Source organism: Hyaena hyaena, unplaced genomic scaffold, assembly GCF_003009895.1.
Source record: "Hyaena hyaena isolate Hyena2069 unplaced genomic scaffold, ASM300989v1 scaffold_427, whole genome shotgun sequence".
Lineage (NCBI taxonomy): Eukaryota > Metazoa > Chordata > Mammalia > Carnivora > Hyaenidae > Hyaena > Hyaena hyaena.
This window is the reverse complement of record NW_024081064.1, coordinates 68,761-77,683: the sequence shown is the minus strand read 5'-3', so window position 1 is coordinate 77,683 and position 8,923 is coordinate 68,761. Positions and strand designations below refer to the sequence as shown.

At 35.5% G+C, this 8,923-nt stretch overlaps 1 long non-coding RNA gene, 2 other non-coding genes and 1 pseudogene across 3 annotated transcripts; all 4 read left to right on the top strand.

Annotated features, from left to right (window-relative positions):
- Positions 1–248: 248 nt before the first annotated feature.
- On the top strand, positions 249–324 carry LOC120245781. Its single transcript, XR_005531880.1, has one exon. It is a non-coding gene; the product is annotated as a small nucleolar RNA SNORD113/SNORD114 family (small nucleolar RNA).
- A 467-nt stretch (positions 325–791) lies between these two features.
- On the top strand, positions 792–8,870 carry LOC120245739. Its single transcript, XR_005531862.1, has 5 exons — positions 792–874; positions 1,757–1,826; positions 2,718–2,802; positions 3,740–3,828; positions 8,807–8,870. It is a non-coding gene; the product is annotated as an uncharacterized LOC120245739 (long non-coding RNA).
- Positions 1,228–1,302, top strand: LOC120245774. Its single transcript, XR_005531875.1, has one exon. It is a non-coding gene; the product is annotated as a small nucleolar RNA SNORD113/SNORD114 family (small nucleolar RNA).
- LOC120245769 lies at positions 3,185–3,256 on the top strand (annotated as a pseudogene).
- Positions 8,871–8,923: the final 53 nt, after the last annotated feature.

The following is an 8,923-nucleotide window of genomic DNA, read 5'->3' as shown; positions in this document are numbered from 1 at the left end:
TATTCAATGTACTATTAAAAGTGTGAAATATTTAAAACAGTAAACATGGGAACCAATAAATATGAGATATAATATTTGCTAATGCCTATGTGAAGTATTGATGATGGTGATCTTATAGGCAGATGTGGAATATTCACTGCTCTTATTATTGCATTTTTGTGAATCACAGGGTTTTAAAAATTATCATGAATGGATTAAGGAATTAGTGAAGTTAGATACATGAGAATGAAGAAAAAGAGGGCCAGATCTGGACCAATGATGATAGCTGGTGGCGTATGAGTCACAGATGATGAATCCTATGTGTCTGAAACTCTTGAGGTCCAATTAAAAAAGGAAATAAAGTCTGTTGCCTCTGTTTGAAGTGGTCTTATGTAAGATGTGAGGGGTGGGAAAAGGGCCCTTTTATTGGTTTATTTTCATGACTTTTGATTCTACTGTAACACATGGCTCAAAGTGGGATCAATATACAAGTATGAATAAGATTAAAAGGGTGAAGTGTATCTATTCTTAGTAAAAGTTAGGAACATTTATTGAGAATACTGAAGTTTATTAAGACATGTAAATGTTTCCAGTGTCTTACCTCTTTGGTTAATAATGCTATAGATAGTAAATAACAGTCAAATTTATTAATTTGTTAATAACTTAATTAATAGAAAGTTAACTTACTAATTAATAAAGATGACCCTAATGTACTATATTCCTAAGTGACCGACTAAATGAAGGTAAAATATTCACATCAATAGAGTGTCTCTCAATCTTGTTTTCATCTGCTCTGCTTTTTATTCTGCAGGTGGACACGTGCGAACTGTTGAAGCACTTGGCTGTGAACAGGAGCTCCGGCGGTGGTTCTTATGTTTGGTGCACGTAGACCAGTGTGAGGAACAGTCAAATTCATCTCTTGGTCTGGGTTGTTTATTTATTGTAACATTGTAAAATAGTATTAAGTATATTCAAGGAAGCCTCGCCAGTGCTCCAAGGATAAACACGGACTTGATATGGAATGTTATATTGATTTATACGTATTTGTATCAGTAAAGATCATTAATGAAAGAGGCATATTCAGTGAGGCAAATGATTCTCTAGGTAGATAGTAGGGATATTAAGGATCTTGTCCTTGAGTATTTGTGATTGATAGACATTTATTTTATTATTATTATCAGTGAATTGATGAATTGATTGATCAATAAGTAGATAAAGACAGAAGGAAAAGAAAGGGAGAGTCAGGGCTGGACCAGTGATGACCACTGGTGGCGTATGAGTCATAGATAATGAATACTGTGTTTCTGGAACGCTGAAGTCCAACACAACAGAAGCGCGTCCACCCCTTCTGTTTGAAGTGGTTCAGGAGCCACCTGTTAGGATTATACAGAGATCTCGTTCTTGGCTTTTGTGTTCATGAATTTCACAAAATCTTATTATGGAAGAATAAGCAAATGTATAAATTAAAATAAGGAGAGGAGGAAGAGGCTCTAGTATTGTTCATTCTTAAAATGGATAGTATGGAAAATAACATGAATTGAAATTGGTATTAAATGGATTAAGTGTATAGCATCTTGTACTAAGGCTCATATAGACTATCATAAGTGATCATTACTGCCCTGAGTCACTTAGAACTTTGGTGTGTAATTTATTAAGTAGAAAATAACCTAAATGTTAACGTTAGTCAATAAATACCTAAATGACCATGTAGATGAGGGCTAGAAATAATGAATCAATAAAAAGAATGTCTCAGTCCTTTTATCATTTTCTCTGCTAGGTACTCTTCAGAACTGATGCACCAAGGAGATTTCAGCTTCTGTCATGGTCAAGATTGTCAAAAGGCCAAGGTAAGTAATCGTCAAAGTTCTAGTCATCGTTTGGGTCATTTGCTTAAAGTTATTTATGCTAGTATTAAAACGGAATAAATGTAATAAAAATTAGCTATGTCCACATATAAATATAATAGGAAATATTATGTTAATTCATCCATAATGGAATATGTTAACCAATCAACCTTAAAGTTAATTAATCAAAGAGATATAGCCCACGTGGGAAATGATTCTATGGACTATGATCAGGATATTCAAATACCTTTTTCTTTGCTTTGGAAATCATATATTAATTCTATTGTTATCAATGAATTAATAATCTATTCAATATAAATGTAGAAATGAAAGAAGAAAAAGAGACTCAAATATAGACCAGTGATCATAACTGGTGGCATGTTAATTGGAATAATGTATGTCCAGAGCTCCCAGGTCCAACACAAAACATAGTTGAATCCTTCTCTTGGAAATGATACTATAAGCAGATGTCAGAAATATACAAAAATCATGTTCTTATTTGGGTTCATAGATTTAGGTTTTATTATTACTAATAGATCAATGATAGGACCTTTAAACAAATAAATATAGAGAAAAAAGAATATTAAATATTGTCCAAGTTGGGTGAGGCAAGAAATTTTACTAACAAAAATAGAAAAAGACATTGATGCCTCCTAGGAAATAAATGAATCAAGGGTGTTGCCTCTTTGCCTAAGTATCATATAAATTCTGATAAGTAAGAGTCAATTTTATTTACTGCGTTAGTCTCAAGTTTGTTTTCTCTGTTAAGAGAACAAAAATCTACATCATGAAAATTTTATAGGTACCTGAATGACTAAGTAAATGTGGTTACCAAGAGGCAATGAGATAAAGTCCTAATTTCCTTTATCATCTGCTCTGCTCTGTACTCCTCAGAATGGAAGTACTCAAGCTGATACAAGTGTTTCCATGGTTACATGCTCTCTGATTGCATCCCTGATTTAGGAGCATAGAGACCAATGTGAGTAGTGGCCGAAGTGTTTGTCTTTCTAGTGTTCTTCCTTTCTTTTCTTTTCTTTTTTTTTTTAAAGGTGTTCACTATATCATTTAAAAAGTACAAATCATAAATCAAGTAGGGGCAACTATGGAATTGATTATATTGGTGAATAGGGGTTGATTGTATTGATTAATGCATATATGGAAAACATTGTAATTAATGAGAGGGATACCTTGACCCTATTTGTATCCTATAGGAGAGTGAGAATATTCCTATAGATGGATTAGAGATACTAAGGCTCTTCTTGTGTTTTTGTGAATAATAGGGTCTTAAAATTATTATTAGTAAATTAAGGAATTAGTCGATAAATAATGTAGAACTGAATGAAGGAAAAGAGGGACAGTAATGGATCGATGATGACCACTGGTGGCTTAAGAGTTGTGTATGATGAATACGTGTCTGGAACTCTGAGGTCCAACAGAAAAGCAATCTAGTCCAGTGCCCTGTGTGAAGTGATCCTATAGACAGATATCATAAATATAGAAGGATCATGGTTTGGCTTTATGTTCATGCATTCTTTATTTTTATAATCAGATCAATGAGATAATAATGTATAAATAAAGATTAATATCATGAAGCATTGTCCAATTATAAAAAGATGTAGTAAGACAATACTATTAATGTGTATTGAAAACACACTCCCATCCACCAAGAAGTATATGTATAGACATGTTGCCTCTTTGGCTAATGATTATATACTGTAGTGTTAGAAAGTAATTGGCAGTGTTCATAATCTGTGTCAGTGGCAAGGGCATTATAGTTCATTTATTAGGAGAAATTAAGTAACCATTTCTCCCAATTGCAAATTCCTGAAATGACCAACTAGATGAACGATGGAATGCAAAGACCAGCAGAAACCAGGTGTCTAGCTTTGTGTTATCATCTGCTCTCTTCTTCTCAGGTTGGAGGCACTCAAGTTGATTTAAGCATCTTCCACGATTACAAGCTCTATGGCTGAATCTAGGTGTTAGAGAATGGAAATCAATAGAAGTAAGAGTCAATGTGCTGTCAGTTTGGGTGGTGTGTTTAGGGTATTCACTGTAGTGTTAAAAAATGTGAAATGTAATCAGTGAATGCCAACCATTGCCCCCAAATGCAATTAACATGAAGCATTGTGTTTATTAATCCATTTACAAAAAACATTGAGGTCAGTCAATGAAAGAAGTGAATTGCTGAAAGAAATCATTCTATATAGACAGATGTTGCAGCACATTAGTTCATGCCAACCATGCACTAATGATAAAGACTTTGAAATGAGCATGTTGGCTAAATCCATACTCAATACTGAGGTCATTTAGTAAAGTAGATCTAGACTATTTGCCCTGTAAAATGATTTTATGTCCTGAAGTCAGGGACATTAAAGCTACTTTTAATAATCTCATAAGTATTTTTTTATTGTTAGTGAATTAATGAATTAATCTCTAACAAAATTATAATCTAGTGAAAAAAGGAGAGTGAAATCTGAACCAATTCTGAGGACTAGTAGCATATGAGGCAAGGATGCCAAAGGCTGATCTACAACTTCGTGATCCAATGCAAATCCAATGTAGAAAGAAATCTAGTCTATTGCTTCTGTTATAAACAGTCCTATAAGCAGTTGTTAGAGATATCTACTATTATTTTTGGGCTTTTGAGTTTCACAAATATTGATTGCTTATTAAAAATTAACCAATGCAAAAATAACTGAAAATGTATGAATGAATGAATGAAAAATAGGGCCAAATAGGCAATAACTATAGCATATGTAATGAAAGTAACATCATTGCCAATCCGTTTCTAAGGAATGGAAGCCCATCAAAAATTTATGTAAGTGTTTGTACCTCATCAGTAGGTACATGGGGACAGAAATGTGTAATTGTTGAACTTCATGTTCTGTGCTGTCTTTGGGTTGCAGGTGCTTTTTTTGAAATTGAGAAATAGGGAAAAAGTTTATATAATGTAATCAACTCACTATATCAAAGAGGGCCAAGCATGAACCAGTGATAAAACTGAATCATATAACCAGTTATGATCAATCTGATTGGCTTCACTGTGTTCCATTGGTGATCATTCCACAATGTACATGTGAATCAAAAGTCACATGGTACACTTTAAATATATACAACTATACTTATCCATAATTTCTCAGTAAAATTGGAAAAACAGTATGTAGTCCTTTGTCATTCATGAGAGCAAGCAGCTGGACACAGTTATTATTAATTAGTGTTATCATCTTGAGTTTGTATACAGCAGTACACATTTTATCATTACATGGCCTGCGGTGAGCACGTGATGAGACATAGTCCATGTCCCTCCTAAGAAACAAGTCTCAGCTCCAGGTTGGGTCAGGGGAGCTGTACAGATAACACACAATAGCATTTCTATTCTGGGTTTCTGAGAACTTAAACAGTTTTCATTTTTTTAACAGTGAATAGTTTTGTCAATTTTTTATGAATTAAAGAGTGAATGAATGTATATTAAATCTATTGATACAGTTTTCTAAATTTTCCTTTTTTTAAAACATAGCTTATTGTCAAGTTGGTTTCTATATAACACCCAGTGCTCAGCCCAACAAATGCCCTCCTCCATGCCCATCACCCATTTTCCCCTCTCTCCCACCCCCCATCAATCTTCAGTTTGTTCTCTGTATTTAAGCGTCTTTTATGGTTTGCCTCCCTCTCTCTCCTTAGCTGATTTTTCTCCCCTTCCCCTCCCCTATAGTCCTCTGTTAAGGTCCTGCTGTTCTATATATGGATGAAAACATATGGTATCTGTCTTTCTCTGCCTGACTTATTTCACTTAGCATAATACCTTCCGAGTTCCATCGACGTTGTTGCAAATGGCCAGATTTCATTTTTTTTCTCATTACCATTAAGTATCCCATTGTATGTATAAACCACATCATCTTGATCCATTCATCAGTTGATGGACATTTAGGCTATTTCCATGATTTGGCTATTGTTGAGAGTGCTGCTTATAAACATTGGAGTACATGTGCCCCTAGGCATCAGCACTCCTGTATTGATACAATTTTTTTTAAAGGTTTGAGGATTTTACATTTACATTCATAAATATTTATAATTCCATCTTAGGTTTGCACAACAGTGTATAAACATTCTTCTGTGGAAAAGATCGAAGTTGTTAATTCAGTGAAGCAACTCTTAGAAAGATGTAACGTACAGTCTTTTTTTTTTAATGTTTTTTATTTATTTCTAGGAGAGAGAGAGAGAGAGACAGTGTGAGCAGGGGAGGGTCAGAGAGAGAGGGAGTCACAGACTGAAACAGGCTCCAGGCTGTGAGCTGCAGTCAGCACAGAGCCCGATGCAGGGCTAGAACCCACGAACCGCGACATCATGACCTAAGCGAAAGTCGGACGCTTAACCAACTAAGCCACCCAGGCGGCCCCCCCCCCTTTTTTTTTAAATCATATAGTCTTTGTATGCGGAGTGGATAGCGGGTTCTTTGTTGTACTTCTATCTTTAAAGAATATACAAGTTAAATTAAAAGGTATGGAGGTTCTCCAAAAAATTAAAAATAGAACTACCCTACGATCTAGCAGTTGTACTACTAGGTATTTACCCAAAGGAAACAAAAGTACTGATTCGAAGGAGCAGATGTACCTGATGTTTAAAGCAGTGTTATCAACAGTAGTCAAATTATGTAAAAAGCCCAAATTTCCATCAACTGGTGAACGGATAAGGAAGCACGCGCGCGCACACAAACACACACACACACAAACACACACACACACACATACACACACCACAAAGGAATATTACTCGGTCATAAAAAAGCATGAAAATTTGCAACAACATGGATGGATCTAGAGTGTACTAAGCTAAGTGAAATGGGTCATTCAGAGAAAGACAAATGCCATATAATTTCACTCGTGGAATTTTCGAAGTGAAAGAGATGAGCATGGGGGGAAAAAGAGAGAGGCAAACTGTATGACATACTCTTATCTCTAGAGAACAAACCGAGGGTTGCTGGAGGGGGGGGTCGATAGAGGTGGGGCTAAGTGGATGATGGGTATTAATGAAAGCACTTGTGATGAGCATTGGGTGTTACATGTAAGTGATGAGTCAGTAAATTCTACTCCTGAAACCAATATTACACTATATGTTAATTAATTAGAATTTAAATGAAAAGTTGAAAAAAACAAAGAGCCAAGCAAGGACCGATGATGTAAATGGAATGCATTCTGTTAATCAGCTTAACGATAACCCACAACCCTCGGACCAACTTGTAAACGGAATGCATTCTGAAAGTGTCTTGTGATTAATTCACTTCTGCATTCCTGAAGTTCATTTCAAAAGGAGATTTGGTACCTTACATCTGTGAGAATAAGTCTATAGCTAGAGATCAGTAATTTGGAAGAATTTAATTATGGAACCCTGGAGATGTATTGCATTATTCTAAGGGAATAAATGAACAAAATCAGTAGATGATTGATAGGTAGGTAGATAGGTAGATAGATGATAATATGTAGGTCGATAGATGAAGAGAGTAATTAATGCTGGGCCAATTAAGAACAAAATGTAAGGTTGAAATTTTTGTTTACACAATTGGGAAACATGGCAATATGGTAAGCAATCAGTAGGTTAAAGGTGTTACCCCTCTGGGTTAGTGTACTATAGAGCAGTGGTTCTAACACTTGAGTGAGCACCAAAATCACCTGCAAGACTGGTTAAATTAGAGACTTCCAGTCCCACCCTCAGCATGTCTGCTTTGGCAGGATTCTAGCAGGGTCGAAGAACCTGCATTGCAAATATGTTCCCTGTCCCATAATGCCTCATTTAAAAACAACATTTTGAGAATCACTGTTTTATGTATGTAAATACTTATGTAAATACATATGTATTTACATGTATGTAATTTAGATGTATGTAATACGTCTGCCCTTGCTTTGGATTAGCACTGAATACCAGGTTGTTTATTTTAATAAGGAAAGAAAAGAGAGGAAAACCAAGAAGCGGACTCTTAGCTACAGAGAACACAAGGGGTTTACCAGGGAGGAGGTGGGGGGATGGTTGAAATAGGTGATGGGGATTAAGGAGTGCTCCTGTGATGAGCACCAGTGTTGTATGGAGGCGCTGAATCACTCGATTCTACACTTGAAACTAAATAATAATAAAATAGTAATAATAATAATGAATACAATGAAGCAAAGAAAGGAGCAAAGTAATAGATACATTAATTAATAAATACCTGAAACTTTAATTAAATGAAAGGAGAAAGCATGATCCAATGGAGAAAATTCTTTTAATATCATCTTTTTGCTGTCCACAATGGATGCACCTGCACAGATTATACATTTTGCGTAGACCCAGATCTGTATGTTTAGGAATATATATTTAAAATGAATAAATGGCTATACACGTGAATAAACTAAAAAAAGACAGTCCTATACTAATGATGAGGAACCAAAATTTATGATTAAGTTTTAAAAAAATCTTTACTTATTTAGTTTGAGAGACACAGAGAGAGAGAGTGAGAGAGGGGGAGAGAGAGAGAGAATGAGAAGGGGAGGGACAGAGAGAGAGAGAGAGAGAGGGGGAGAGAGAGAGAGAGAGAGAGAGAGAGAGAGAGAATCCTAAGGAGGCTCCATGCTGTCAGCACAGAGCCTAACACAGGACTTGATCTCATGAACCATGAGATCATAACCTGATCTGAAATCAAGAGTCAGATAGTTAACCAACTAAGCCACCCAGGTGCCCCTAAAGTTTATGATTAATTTGCTTTGATATTACCTGGGGATGATTTTATTTCATTTTTTTAAGTTATTTAAATTCCAATTAAGTTAACAGGCATACAGTTCAGTGATTCAGCACCTGCATACATCATCCTGAGCTCATCACAACAAGCATTCTCCTTAATTTCCACCTCCTATTTCCCCCACCCCCCACCCACCTCCCCAACTTGGGATGATTTTAAAAATAGATCAAATCCACGTCACTCATTTTCATAAATCTTTAAATTTCTATTTCAGCATCTCCCTAAACCCTCTTTAACTGATAGAGTCATCAACTACTTTAGTGATGAGGACAAAGCACATAGGAGATGGAAGTAGTAATCAGTGTTTTAGTTCTGGTGGAAGTGGTATAGT